The 13904-nt window shown below is 41.2% G+C and overlaps 1 protein-coding gene across 11 annotated transcripts in view; it reads right to left on the reverse strand.

The window, feature by feature from the left end:
* The window catches only part of Klf12 (Kruppel-like factor 12), a 419711-nt gene that overhangs the window by 227177 nt on the left and 178630 nt on the right, over positions 1-13904 (reverse strand). The gene's annotated exons all lie outside the window — the stretch shown is intronic.

The raw sequence follows: 13904 nt of genomic DNA on the forward strand, positions 1-13904 counted from the left end.
CCAGCGAGGAATTCTTTCCTAGCCCCTGGTTCTGCATCTGGCTCCATGCTCTATTTCTCCCGTAGGATGCCTGGCTGTGCGACAAGAACCCTAGCTGCCACTGGGAGGTTTAGACTAAGGTCTTCTCAACCCTGTTTCCCCCTGGCTCTTTAATTCTGCTTCATTTGCTCCCAATTCGAGGTTTTGAGTTGTGCTGACAAATTCTTGAGGTTCGAAAAGACAGCAAACACCTGTGAAGTGGAGGATCTTAAAAACAATCCAATTCTGGAGATGAGCTGACCAAGTTTCACAGGCTGGCAGGCGCCAACGTGTACACCCTGTGTTCAGGAGTGGACACTCATGTCACAGGAAGTCCCTGCATTCTCCAACGGCAAAGTCAAAAGTAGAAAGCAAATTCAGAAATTAAGTTCTGTGTTTCTCCACCAAATCCCAGGGATCCACCCGAGTATTAGCATGGATCTTTCTAGAAGGGTTAGCATCTCCTCAGGTGCAACCAAGCAGCAGAGTGTTAACCTTCCTTGCAAGGCACTGGCCTAAAGACATCCTAGTGTGATTTTCTTCATCTTTACAGGTTATATTGAAATATCCTACCTGTCCTCTGTTGATTCATCCTGATATAACAAAGGAATTCACTTTTCTCTAAATTCCAAACCCAGAATGCAAAATGTTAAAAAAAAAAAAAAAAAAATCAAAGTTGACTGACTGCATCACTTCACAATCTGTTCTCACAGATTCTGTTTAATTTTTGGCGCAGTTTATTCATTCTAAATTCCTAAGTATATTATTAGCATAGTATAATATTCCCTAATGACTTTCTCTCGTAAATTAATTCTTAACATTTCATTTGACTGTGTCCGTAGATCTTGATATTGTAGCAAATATCCCATCCAGTGGGTTGGAAGGTTGGAACACATGATTTTCATTGATTAAGTTAACTGTATCTGGTAAATCTAGAGCCCCATCCAGCAGTCTCTGCTAAATACTTTTATTTTGAGTCATTATAGAAAGGAGATGTAAATAGGTCACTGTTACAACTGACTTCTCTTTTGATTCCCCTCAACTTCATCATTCTAGCAAGTCAGTCACCCCAGAAGCAGTAGAGTCTACAGTTTCTACTGAAGGTCTTCACTATATATCCGCATCGGCTTCAGCTTCAGCTTCGTTCTGATGGTCTGCTTTTGCCCAGCTAGTGTTTGCAAATTCAGCAAAACACAAAGTCATTTGCTGTTCCTGTGTGCAGAATTATTTATGTGCAGATATAAGCATGTATCTGAATTATCTGATACACACACACACACACACACACACACACACACACACACACATATATATATATATATTTATATACATATGTGTGTATACACATAAAAAACTGAATGCATATATATAGGTATTCAAGGTATATACATAAAATATGCACAAAGAACAAATATATTTATATATGTAAATCTGTAATTACACCCAGATATGCAAATTCATATGTATGTGAAGTCTGCATTGTTTTGGGAATTTATCTATACCTATATATCTATATATCATCTAACATATCTATATCTACATATCTGTTTATCTATCTATCTATCTATCTATCTATCTATCTATCTATCTATCTATTTATCTATCTATCTATCTATCTAAAACCAACCAACCAAGAGTGGGCAAGCAGCTTTCTGGGTAAAACCCAGTTGTCCTTTGCTCAAAGAAAAATGAATATTTAAACAGCAATATCAGTGTATGGTCAGGAACTAAGATGTAGCTTTCATGAATAATGTTTGAAATCTCCTTTTCTCCATTTCCTAACCCAAAGCTTGTGGCATATTTGTCTGTCTCTGTCCACTCACCTTTTAGTTCCCCATATTTGTCACCATTCCCCCATGGTTGTCTCCCAATTTGCTCTCAGAGTTAAAGATCCCCCCACTAGGAAGAATTCTCCATCTTTTCCAAAACCAATGCTGGCAAGCAGGCTTTTCTGATGATCAGGGCTAGCTAGCTGCTCACTGCAAGTCATCTTTCTCCCCTGTTCACATTGAGCATAGCAGAGACCACAAACAAGTTGACAGAACTTACAGGCTAAGAGCACTCTCTCATTATTATGACTAAAAATATGTTCTATCTTTATGTCTGGTAGAAAATGAACCCCAACTAGCACTTTTCTATTACGTATATAAGAATTTCCAAAGCTTTGGTTCAGAAAGAAACTTAACACAGTTTAAGACTAAATTCTTCAGCTAGAAATACAGCTACACTAAAAATCAAACGCAGTGGTCCATGTTAAAAGACCTCAACAAACCTTGGTCAGAAACAATGGTCTCAGTTGTCCTGCTAGTTTCAAAAGCAACTCCTACCAACATCTCATCTATTGATTAATTGATTGATTGACTGGTATACGTTTTAAAGGAATTTAAATATTTTAAAATTGTTTCTGCAGGGACCTAGTGCAGCTCACACTATATGTCTTCCGGAGAACACTGACTTATTTATTTACTTTTTGGTTACTTCAGTTGCAAAGGGTAACCCTTGCCCTCAGAAAGGAGGAAATACGCTCTTTATTTGTTAAAGATCAAACAAGGTATCTGTTACTAGAGCTCCAGGATCACACCTAAAGGTTATAGAGCAAAGAGCAGTCTAAGGATTAAAAACCCTTTATCTATGTGCTTGGGGTCCCAAGAAATAGTGAATTTAATTGCATACAATTACACAGCTCTTTCTGGCCAATCACATACATTCCCATCCTGTCTGTTTCTTGTGTGTGAACATTCTCAGGTAATTATGCTTATCAGCAATGCAAAACCTGGGGATTTTCTGCTCCTAACAGGCTTGATTCCATGCTATGTCCACTTGACTCAATCAATGTATGGTCTACTTCCCGGGGAATTGTTTTCTGTTTACACTGTTATCTTTTCCAAAGAGCTAAACCATTATGTTCTATGTAAACTGAACAGAGCTAAATTCTTCTCTTTCTTTGCCTGAAGGATATGGAGTGTGAACTGCAAAGTCATGTGTGTTGCCATTTGGCCCTTTCACTTAGGAGCACAAGTTCAAAATGCTACAGAGCTTCTGGTTTCAGACATTCCAACATAGGGTCGAACGTTGCCTCTCAGTGAGAAAGACTGGCGAAGCCAGGATGCTGTGCTGCTGAAGCAGACGGGATCCAGAGAAAAGAAAGGCAGCCTGGGAGAAAGCGATTGACTGGGGCTCCGGGGAGGGATCCTACAGTCTTTCTCCTTGTTTTTGTTTTGCGGGCAGTGGAGAATGGACTCCATCTGATCTGAGAAAGGAAGTAGACTCTGACCAGTCCTGTCAGACGAGACAGACACAGGGACTTTCTGCTGGAACCCACAGATACTGGGTCACAAAAACACAGGTTTAGATGTCAAGGCAGGATAAATGAGTGCTAGCTGAGAACTCGGACATTTGTTCTAGACGCTGCTTTTGGCATAGCATTGGAAATGTAGTTGAGGAAAATACGTAATAAAAAAAAATATTAAAAAAAGAAAAAAGAAATCAGGAACCCAAAAGGCCCCTTGTAAGTTTCTTGGAAAATCCAAAATGCGACACTTTTCCTTAACAATAATTAAAAAGGAATACCCCAGAAAATTCTAGCACTAAGTTTCTGCTTGGCCAGGGAGCACAGGCTGCAGATTAACCTCCCCCCTACACCCCCCAAAGCCCCTTCCACAGGGTAGCCATGAGTCAGAAGCCACAGCTCCTTGGAGACGCTTTCTGAGATGACTTCCCATTGAGACTGACTCCCTCCAACAGACACTCTCCTGCTACTCAAAAGATGTGGCATCTTTGCAGACATCATTTAAAAGCCTCCTCTTCCAAGTTATGGCACTGAGAACATCAATATTTTAAGCAGTTCAAGTATTTTTTAACTTCTAAATGAGTCATTCACTCTCTTAGCAGAGAAGAGGTAAAATAAAATGTCAATGACAAAAAAAAAAAAAAAAAAAACTGGGAAACTACTGCTTCAAAGACAGAGATAAGCACAGAGCTCCTGATCCACTGGTAATTGCCTTGGAACTTGGAACACAATGCTAGTCAGGACAATGGGGCTTCATTCGCTCTGCAGGAACTCAAAGGCTGCTGGAGACAGTGGCACAGTCCTCTCCCTGTAGCACTTAATGGGCCATATAGGGCGGTAAATTTCTTCACAACTCTCAAAGAGATAGAAGGAATCACGTGTGACATCCAGGAATTTACATTTATCTATTAAACAATTTCAGATACAAGGGGGAAGACAAACCTCCCTAGAGTATCTCCAGACTAACCTGCTCAGTGCACTTTCTTGAAACAGGACCAGATCTTAAGCCAGGAATGCTTTCCCCAGGAATTGCAGGCAGAGTACCAAGCCTTTCACTGTTCCTTTACAAAAGAGGTCTGATTTTGCTGCTAACACCTCAGAAGTCAGAGGCAGCAGGAAGCAAAGGGGTCAGGACACACAGTCTCTCATTCTGTAATAAGGCCTGCAGGAAAAGCCCAAGCACATGGATGCCCTGCCAACCGAGACTTCTTTTCCTTTTGGCCATGCAAAGTAGAGATGACCTCAATGAGAAGTAAGAGCCCTTCATTCTGAAACCGAATGTTAGTGACCACGGCCCGGGTCCACAGACTCAGGTCGCTCCACATACCAGTGTTCCATTGTCAAAACACTCTCTGAAAACCGAAAACGAAACTCACAAGTAAGAATGGATTGACCATACATGGAGGGCAGCATTGGGTCTGCAGATTTTAGGAAGACAGAGAAGTCTCTGATATATCTGGTGACTTTCTTGGCCTCTGGATTGGTGGAGCCTAATTGCTTCTACATTTCACAAGTTTTACTTAACAGTCACAAGTATTTAGGTCAACCAGAAAGGTAGACAACGAAAAGTCACCAAGTGGTGGGAGGAAGACCCTGAGATAATTTGCCTCAGGACCTGTAATGTTGCCACGCTCCATCGTCACTGCATCACAGACTTAAGTTTACCCTTGTTTGCTCCTCTTTTTCTGACTCTTTACTACCCCCTCTTCTTCTCTTCTTCTACTTACTCCGTGTGCATTCAATTATTGCTTTTCTTCTACCTTTGTGTGTCTCTTTTTAATGACATAATTTATCTCATTACTATTAAGCATAAATGCATGGATGGAATCCTGTTTTCAGGCACATGAATTCTTTAACCATGGCTAAGCCATTGAAGAGAATGTCTCCCTCCTTCATCACCTGTTAACTGACTACAGCACCTCAAGGAGGGGTGAGGTAGAACACCCAACTCTTTAAACAAGGAAGTCTATAATGAACTGTAACAGTCCAAGGCTGAACTTCATACGTAATTCCCAGGGATTTCAGGGGTTTCTTCTATATGTTTGCTTCAGTGTTCCTTTAGTGTGTTTTACTAAATACATAACAAGGAAGCCAAGGCAGACTATACAACAATGGCATACTGTGCAGAGTGAATAGAACTCCACCCCCAAACACATAATTTATAGACACAGAGTAAAGACTAGGGGTTTTAGCCTAGGTGGTTTCTGCACTTGAATTAGCTAAACAACTGCAGTTATAGGTAACCAGAGATAAAATTCAGGGCACAGCTATATCCCTGCGGATTTGGGTTAAACAGAGAGTCTGTAGAATCACTCTCCCAGTTTTTGGAAGTCAACGGACAGCATCAAAAAGCAGCATAGGACTCTCCGGCTCCATAAGACCCGTGGTCCCAAGAAAGCCCCTGGCCTCTTCCCAAATCATCTCTCCAGAATCATAATGAAGCAATATGACACAAATGGAATGGCATACGGAATCTGAAAGGGAACGAAGAGTGAAGTCTGAGCAGCTAACTACTCAACTATAGCACAGTTTTTATGTGAACAGATATCGATAATTCCAATTTCCTCCAAATGAATGCTAAAATGCTAAAATTCATAATAGTTGAACAGGCTTGAGAAATCAGAAGTAAAGAGCCACACAAGAAAGAAAAGAAAGGGAGGCCGCTCCACCAGCTTTCTTAGGGGTCTTCTTGGAGCCATAGATAATGACCACTCTCCTACCACTCACTCAAAATCAATACTTGGCCAACATTATTCTTCTATATTATAAATAACAGGATTCTACAGTCAAAGCAACAAAATAAAGGCTGTAGTGGTAGTTCAGTGGTTAAGAGGACTGGCTGTTCTTCCAGGGACCAAATCAATTCCCACCACACATATGGCAGTTCACAATCACCTATAATTCCAGTATCAGAGGATACAATGGCCTCCTCTAGCCTTCATAAGGACAGCATGCACATTCTGCATGGGCACACATGCAGGAAAAATACCCAAGCACATAAAATAAATACCAACAATAGTAAATGATTTAGGAAAGCAAAAGGCAACTGTCATTTTTTTATTTAAAACTAAATATGTTGTCAGTTGGTAGCCTGGGTAAGTAGAGGCCGTGTGTCCACACATAGATACTCATTTGCACACTGTTTCTCCACCATCGAGATTGTTCTTTCATGTCTTCACTATTTCTGCTTAAACTTTTACCAGTAAGACACAACTCCATTTCCGTTTAAAGTGTGTGCCTGCACTAACGCATGCCAGTAGTATTCTGTGTCATTAAACACTGGACACATCTACTCGTAGTCCAGTGGAAAATCTGAATGGTGCATATGCACTAGCACTTTAAATGTATTGATGACAAAATCCTTTGGATTGTGGTTAAGGGTTCTAGGCCTAAGTTGTAGTCATACCATGGCTATTGAGCATCTTTGCATTTTCAGGGAGTGACTTCATTATCTTCTCATTTGTCTTTCACAGCATCATGATCCCCAGACAGCTTGTCTGCTCAAAAAACTGACATAAATACGAGATTATCACACTAAGTAGCAGTCTGAGTTCCATGGGGCACACCAAGTCAAAGGCAGTCTGTGGTGCTATTTTTTGCTTTAGACTGAGAAGTCAGAAAAAGTATTTTTTTTTTCAACACCAAAGAAACTCAGCTAGCTTAAGCATTTTCAGTAAGTTAACCAGCAGCATGATGTCAACAGGCATTTCTAGGAAATAAAAATAATGGCACTGATTCCTGGAGGTCTTTAAAAAAATATTCTCTGATTTTTTTTCTCACTTAGGGTCTTTGTTAAACAGTGATTGCATTACAGAAAAGCATCATTTAAAGATAGAACACAGCTAGTTCTGTGAGCCTGAGCTTACCTGACCATTGCTAATGAGAGATGCCATCACAATTACAGTGGGATTACAGCAAGAAGATTAATGGTGTTGAGTGAGATTGCTATAAACAGCAAGGCAAACAAAAGCTCGTGCACACAGTATCCCTCATTTGCCTTCCAATATGCTTCCTGAGACGTTAGTACAAAGATGGTTCTCAGGTAAACCACAGACGTAATTCAAGTCAGACTCATGGCTAACATGTTCCACTTCTGAGATTCAGCTCATAAAATAAACTGAAACCAAGCTTAGAAGAGTTAATGGACACAAGACAGAATTGGACCCATTTAACTGTTAAATTACTGGGTACTGCCTGTACATAAGACTCAATAAAAGTGTGGGCCTTTAGGAGATCAATGGAAATTATTTGTGGAAGAGGGTGTTTGTGTTGGAACTTGCGATCTAAGAGACCGCAATAAAAGAACAGAGAAGAGCCAGGACAGTGCAGGCTGAAACAGTAGGCAGCATCTATTGTAGTTGCTTGTATAAACTCGTTACACATCCAAACTTCTCTTCTTCCCATACATTTTGTGAGCTAGGTATTATTATAAGTCCCATTTTACAGTAGAAGAAATTGAGGCTGAAGGATTGAATAGTTTGCTTTGGACATATATATGGCTTACCTTCTCCTCGTTAGCAAACTTATAGGCATATAACTTGTCCCAATTTTCAGAAAAGTGAAGATATATAGGTATACATTCCATATATGTCTATGTATATGTATATGGCCACATTTAAGTGAAGAGAACTATTATTTATGTGATTCTCCACCCACCTCTGTGTGTGTATGTGTTTGTGAGTGTGTAACCCGAAGAAAATCTGGCAACAACCTTCACTTATATCTACTTATGAGATAGTAATGTAAAAGTCAGTGACCACTGTGGAAAATAAAATTTATAAAAAAGAAAATAAAAAAGCTAAGGTCATGCAAACAGAGACACGAGTCCTCTGTGTCTGTGTTATGACTGATAGGATAATAGACATTATCGATTTGATAACAATGTCTATGAAAATCAAATTCTATTGCAAAAGAGTTTATGGCAAACGACTGGTAATGTTCTTAGTAATGGAAGCATCTTATTCTTAACAGATGCAATATTGCCTGCGGTTATATGACTCTCAAGATGAGGAGATTGTATTAGTGAAAATAATATCCATCCATCCAGGTCTCTGAACTGTGCCATGAACAAAGGCATGGTTCACAGCAAACACTCATCTTACAGCATCGCCTTCATCTTTAGCAAATACAGTGGCATCATGATGATGCATTAGAAGGAGGCCACGCGTCCAACTTTTATATAAAATTGGCCACAGAAATGGACCCATAATCCTGGAGAGTTGTCTTGCTACTTTGCCATGCCTGACTTGGCCAATGGAGGCTAGGGATTTACATCTATAGTTTGATTAATTCCACTCGATTAAAAAATAATTTTAAGTTTTTAAAAGGGTAATAAAAATGAATGAAATGTTCTCTAAAATTTAAAAACAACAAGTTGGCCTTTTTTTTTTAATGGAAATCGGCTTTGAGTGAATGAACTACCTCAGTCATTATCTTCATAGATTCATCTAAACATATTGTGAAGAAGATGGGGCCCAGCAGGTAAAGGCAAGCCACCAAACCCCGGGGACCCATGTTTGAGTCCCAGAGCCAGATCATAGAAGGAGACAACTCTCTCCCTCAATTTGTCTTCTAAATTTCACACATGAGCAGTGGCACTCACACACACACACATACACTCTACACTCTCACACACACAGAGCGAGAGAGAGAGAGAGAGAGAGAGAGAGAGAGAGAGAGAGAGAGAGAGAGAGAGAGAGAGAGAGAGCAGAATCTTTTCTAAAAGACAATGGAAATAATATATTTAAACAAAACCATCATAAAAAATAACAAGTGGAAAGAAGAAATCCGAAGCTGGGTGCATTCACTGCAGACTACATGCAGTATCTTGACCTCTGTAAGTAAATCTGTATTTACTGGGCCAAATTAAATTAAAATTTTTTAGTAATATGCTTTTGATATTTCTTTTACATCAATATAATACTGGAAATTGTTTATTATCCAATCAATGTGATTATTAGCTAGAAAAGCTGTAAAAATGTAGCTACAAAGACAGACAGTTTGCAATAATGAAATGGTTTCAACTGGGAAGACAGGGACTTGTCCCTAACCATTCTATGCCCACTACTGGTTCTCTGATCTTAGACACAGGGCTATCTCGGCAATCTTGTTGATAGATAGAGATGGTATCACCTTGATGCACTTGGTTCCTAAGCTCTATCCAAGACTATGGTGCTCGGCTGATGAACTGACCGCTTCATCTCTGACAGTAACAAAAACACCTGTTTTGTTGTTGTTGAGTGTGTGGATGCTCTAATTTCTCTACATTTTCTACTTCTCTGTATGTGTACCTGTTTTGGCTGGATGCCAGACACTGCCCTTGTCAATTTATTTAGGGGTCCAGGTTAGTGACTTCCTCTGGGGTGGCTTAGGTTCTGGAACAGGGATGAATTACATACATACAGACCAGTTTGATCTTTTCAGTGGCTGATTCCAGACTGACTAGGGAAGACACTAGTCTGATGTTTCTAGGACTAGCCCACAACCCAGCATCAAGCTGGGGGTCTCTCTGGGCCCTCCCAGGACCCATGTTTGCATTTTGGTTTGCATAGACATGTGTGCTCTAAGCATCAGTTGGCTTCTGTCCCTCTAGATGGTAGATGTGTGCCTTCCTTCTTTTGCAGAAAGCTAATCACCCAGCCAAAGGCTTTGATGCCCTCTGTGAAGGTCTCTGGAACACTATAATAACGCCATCTTTTCTTCCATTGTTGCCAGCTGTCACAGCCTCTCCAGGTTCCATTTTCTGCTCCACATGGAGACACTTGCAGGCCTTTCTTGGTAATTTGCCCGTTTTGCAGCTCTAATGCTACCTGCAGGTCACAGGGAGGCGACCCCTGGTTTTGCTCTTGTGCTGAGGGCCATTGCCTCTTGTACAATAGGTTAAAAATAGGATGTTTGTTTTGTTTCATCTTCCAGGAGTTTGTGTTGGAAGTCGATTCCCACAATAATCAACCCTTCCTGATCAGAAGTGAAATTTTTCCATGGGTTAAGTAGAATATTTTTGTGAGGCACTTCTTAAACTGTATCACCACTCAAATGTGAGCTCAAGAAAACATCTCTAGACAGAGAGAAACACATGCTTCATGGTATACATATGTGCACTCCTGTGGCAAGGATGAGAAACCTGGACCACAGTCTGGCACAAGCTCAAAATTAACCCAAAAGGTTAATTCGCTTCTACTCCAAATCATGAAATTCCTTAAAGCATATGAAGGAATATCCCTTTTTATATAACACACTGACCCTATACAAATGCAAATGTCTCTCTCAGAAAGGATCACGTGTTCCATTCTCCCCATTTAATGAGTCTGTAGTGACAACTGGTCATCTGTGGGAACCTTGAACCACTGTAGCATAATGGGAGGGTGGGGGCTCGGGATGGTGGGTCGCAAGAGAATAAAGCTGAAGGAGAAAGACTCCAGCTAAAGGGAAGGAGGAAGGACAGAATTACCAACTTCCTCCGGTGCCCAGGGCAGGCCCTGTGGGAGCCGATTTCTGTTCCAGTTATATTTCCCTTGGGTACTATCTGTAATTACTATCACAGCTCATTGATTTTCAATTCTTTCTATTAATACATTTATTGGCCATTCTGACATTATTAAATTCAGATCAACTCTGCATCTCTAGTAGAGGATGTCTCTTCCCTAAAAACAGGAATTCTGTGAGCGTAGAATTTTTTTTTCTACTCTTAAAAAAAAAAAAAAGACTTCACACATTAGCATGATCACAGTGCCTGTGTACGCTTTGCTGTGAAGCCATGTTACTAGCACTCTAAGATTTTACTACAGATCAAAAGAGCTCCACTGTGGGTCATCAGAGAATATGAAATGATAAGCAAATTCATATCTCTAAGATAAGTCTACCAATTTCCTAGCAATGCCAGCCCTTGTTCCACAGTGGGAGGGGAAATAATGAGGGCCTGTTAAAGGGCAACACGAGTGGCATTTTTAATAAACGCCTCCTCCTTACTTCTGACAAAATCATTAAAGTAACTGTGTCTAACCAAGCCTCCACACACGGATGTACATTAAAGATTTAATGTAAAATTAAACAAAGATATTCACTAAGGGAAAAGGGAGCCTTGTTGGATTTTTTTGGTCCCTAACATTGCAGAACTGTAACACAATTGCCTGCCTTAAGCAAGCATTCCATAGCCTATCTCCAAGTCCAGCTCCAGTCCTCGCGTCTGTCTATATTCCTTTAGGAGGTGTAAGAATTGAGGTCTCTTTCAAAACAGCACTGGTCTCTGAATCCTCTCCCTTGTGCCGCGTGGCAAACAAGCACTCGCTTGCAATAAACAGTGTCTGAACGAATCACTGTTCACCCAGCCTTGCCTATTCATGAGCTCCTGCGCTGAGATGATGAGGAATAATGAGTACCATAAAGCATGAAGGCTCCTCCATTACCGCTGCTTCACAGAGCTCATCAGGACGCTGCGAGACAGAAACACCTTCAGCCCTGGGCTAGGAGTGTCCTGAAGAATGTTCTGGAAAAGTTCCCGCAAGCTCTCCCAAAGGAAATCAGCAGACTCTGTTGCCTTCCCAACCCCTCACGCCCCTGTGTCTAGAATATTCATGCTCATCACAACTTCTGCTCTGGGTAAATCAAAAGATGCAAGCCTGCCATCCTAGCGCTCTTGAAGGCTAAATGGTCAAGACCTACCTGAGCTATACCTTGAGTTCCAGGCCAGTTTGAACCACTTAGTGTGACCTTGTCTCAACAAACAGAAAGTCAAAGGAGATCTAGCTACCTGGGAAAGCCCTTGCTTAGAATGAGCAATACTTTAGAGTCCAGGGTAGGAAGGAAGGCAATTTGAAATTTACCTTAAATGTATTTGCTAAATCACAGTGTAACTAACATATATGTTAAAAAATCTCTACTAAAAATAAAACCAAAACTCAGGAAAACTGTAGCCAACGGGGATTGCTGTTTTCTTCGGTAGGGAGAGTGTTTATCACCTCTCTACCACAGACAGGCAAGCTACTGTGTGGCTGAGTGGTTAAGCTACTCCCCAGCTAAGGACGTGGGCTGAGAGAGAATTAGCATGATTGACAGAGCTGGTACCTGATGCAATAGGCAGCTGCACTCTCACAGGACCGACTTTAATGTCTTTGCGGTTTTGGTGTCCACGCACAAGTAGCTTCAGTTGGAGTATGACGGCGAAATCTACCACTGGAGGTGCTCTCCCTCACCTCTCGACCCTCTAGGTCATAAGATAGAGAGGACGCCTGGGAAGTAGCATCTCCCCCACAGCATCCCCACTGCACAGATGAGGACAGGAAAGACCAGAGATGAGAAGAAACTGCTTACTGTCGCTCAAGCCGGTAAACTGCGGGGCGAGGAATAAAGTCGTACTTTGTCTTTGACGGAGCCCCTTTTCCTTTACTCGGCCTCCTCTCTAGTATGATAGTTCTAGAACTCTTTTTCGGCTGTCCTCCTTTGCTTAAAAAACACGTTAGAACATCCAACGGCTGGCAGCATTTGGGAAGCTCTTTTAACAGCAGGGTAGATGCACCAGAGGTCACGGACAAAGTCATTCCCTCATTCCTTGCTGTGCCTCTGCAGTGTACCATAAGAGCACATTCCCGTGCTGCAGGCTGCTGAGCAGCATATCCTATGTCAGGACGAGCTTGAAGGAAACTGAAGTAACGGGACAGTGTAGTGATCTGCAACATCACTAAAAGTCTGAGCCTTGGAACTCTGCACAGAGCAAGCTAATGCCTGTATGTGGCTATTCCTACTCAGTTCACATGGCTACAAGACAAGGACCTCTGCCCCAATGAGAATGTTAGTGTCCAAAGTGTGCTAGTCCGTGTTTATGTCCACAGTTACCATATGAGGTAGACAAATCAAGCTGACCACAAGCTGATTGCAGTTACATACATGCCAGGATGGGTAGAATGAATACACATTGGATAAATCACATAAATTGAGCACGTGGCATGTACTCAGAACCAATAAAAGTACAAAGAAGAAATCAAAGAAATATCCCCTACTCTCTAAGAGCTTTCATTCTGACCCAAGAAATATAATCAAAATCCACACTTAGAATTTTCCTTAAGTGAATGGCAGTCAGAACTTCCCAAGAAAGATTTAGCCATGTCCAAATTTGTTATCTATTTGATATTCTGTGATCTGAGGTTAGGGCATGAGGGAAAGCTTTTCTAATGCTGAGAGGTAGCCGTCGAACACCAGAGGAGCTACTTGTGTGTACAAGTAAAACACAAAGACAGCAAGGTGACTCAGATGTGAGCTCGGGTGCTTATTCAGTCAGCTACCCAGTCTATCAACCATGTCCACTCTCCCTCATCCCAGTTATCCTCCACATCTTCCTTCAAGACTGTGATATGTCCTCACTAGGTCCTGAATTCCTGGGAGAAAGTGAAACAGGCAGAGAGCAGTGGACAGCAGGAGGAAACCTGAGGGACAATTTACCAGAAGCAGGACAGAAGAGAGTCTGCCATGGGAAATGGGAACAGAAAGTGCATGAAATTCTTGAATATGTTGCATAGAAAAAACAAGGCAAAACCCCACTTACTTTCTCAAAAAACTTAAGGTTGATTTGTGTATCTTAAAGGCAGTATCGTTGTGAGACATG

Source organism: Mus musculus, chromosome 14 (genome assembly GCF_000001635.26).
Source record: "Mus musculus strain C57BL/6J chromosome 14, GRCm38.p6 C57BL/6J".
In the NCBI taxonomy this organism is placed as follows: Eukaryota; Metazoa; Chordata; class Mammalia; order Rodentia; family Muridae; genus Mus; species Mus musculus.